We start from the raw sequence: 339 nt of genomic DNA on the forward strand, positions 1-339 counted from the left end.
AGGCGGCTTCTCTCGCTGTGGGACAGGCTCCCGAGGCGGCTTCTCTCACTGTGGGACAGGCTCCCGAGGCGGCTTCTCTTGCTGTGGGACAGGCTCCCGAGGCGGCTTCTCCTGAGGCGGCTTCTCTCGCTGTGGGACAGGCTCCCGAGGCGGCTTCTCTCGCTGTGGGACAGGCTCCCGAGGCGGCTTCTCTTGCTGTGGGACAGGGGCTCCAGGGCGTGTGGGCTTCAGTAGTGTGGCATGTGGGTTCAGTCACTGCGGCTCCCGGGCTCTAGAGCGCAGGCTCAGGAGTCGTGGCCCACGGGCTTAGCTGCTCTGCAGCATGTGGAATCTTCCCAG

The sequence above is a fragment of the Oryx dammah genome, unplaced genomic scaffold, assembly GCF_014754425.2.
Source record: "Oryx dammah isolate SB20612 unplaced genomic scaffold, SCBI_Odam_1.1 HiC_scaffold_10, whole genome shotgun sequence".
Classification (NCBI taxonomy): Eukaryota; Metazoa; Chordata; class Mammalia; order Artiodactyla; family Bovidae; genus Oryx; species Oryx dammah.